We start from the raw sequence: 922 nt of genomic DNA, 5'->3' as shown, positions 1-922 counted from the left end.
TACAGCAGTGACCTTGGGGGGTCCCAGCCAAGGCAGGAATCTCCACACACTCCCCAAGAAGGGTTCTGTTGGCACAACCTGCCCCTGGACAAGGGGAATGGCCCTTTCTGGTAGAAAGGGATGGACTGACAGTCACTGGACTCCAGGGGTTGCCTCAGCATCAGGGGGGTCATTCGGGGTGGGAGCAGCGGCCGAAGCTCTTCCTGCAGTTGGGGCACTTGTAGGGCCTTCCCTTACCGGTGGGTCCGTTGGTGTAGTGTCAAGTTGAAGCTCTGAGTGAAGCTCTTCCCACACTCCCCACACTTGTAGGGCCTCTCCCCAGTGTGGATGCGCCGGTGCCTGACGAGGGCGGAGTTGTGTTTGAAGCCCTTCCCGCAGTCGGTGCAGCGGAAGGGCCTCTCCTCTGTGTGTATCCGCTCATGCAGGAGGAGATTCCCGCTGGTCGGAAACCTTTTCCCACACTGCAAGCACTTGTAGGGCCGTTCCCCAGTGTGGATGTGCTGGTGTTGAATCAGGTTGGATCTATCAGTGAAGCTCTTCCCACACTGCCCACACGTGTGGGGTCATTCCCCAGCGTGGATGAGCTGGTGCCTGCGGAGGTTGGAGCTCTGCCTGAAGCTCTTCCCACATTCCCCACACGTGTAGGGCTGTTCTCCAGTGTGGATGCGCTGGTGTCGGATCAGGTTGGAGATCACCCCGAAGCTCTTCCCACATTCCCTGCATGTGTAGGGCTGTTCCCCAGTGTGGATGTGCTGGTGCCTGAGGAGGTGGGAGCTCAGCCTGAAGCTCTTCCCACATTCCAAGCACCTGAAGGGCTTCTCCCTGCTGGGAGGCTGCTCAGGGACCACCAGCTCGGAGCTCCGGCTCAAGCTCCGGCCGCCTTCCCGGCACAGGACGGCTCTTTCCTCCTCACAGCTCCCTG

General features: G+C 60.2%; 1 pseudogene; it reads right to left on the bottom strand.

Moving 5' to 3' along the window:
* Positions 1-233: 233 nt before the first annotated feature.
* LOC114072889 overlaps positions 234-922 on the bottom strand; it is a 2,899-nt pseudogene continuing 2,210 nt past the window's right edge.

Source organism: Empidonax traillii, unplaced genomic scaffold (genome assembly GCF_003031625.1).
Source record: "Empidonax traillii isolate 1590-97213 ecotype Southwest subspecies unplaced genomic scaffold, ASM303162v1 scaffold4332:size15025, whole genome shotgun sequence".
Taxonomy (NCBI): Eukaryota; Metazoa; Chordata; class Aves; order Passeriformes; family Tyrannidae; genus Empidonax; species Empidonax traillii.
The sequence above is the reverse complement of the archived record's forward strand: the minus strand, read 5'-3'. Positions and strand labels throughout refer to the sequence as shown.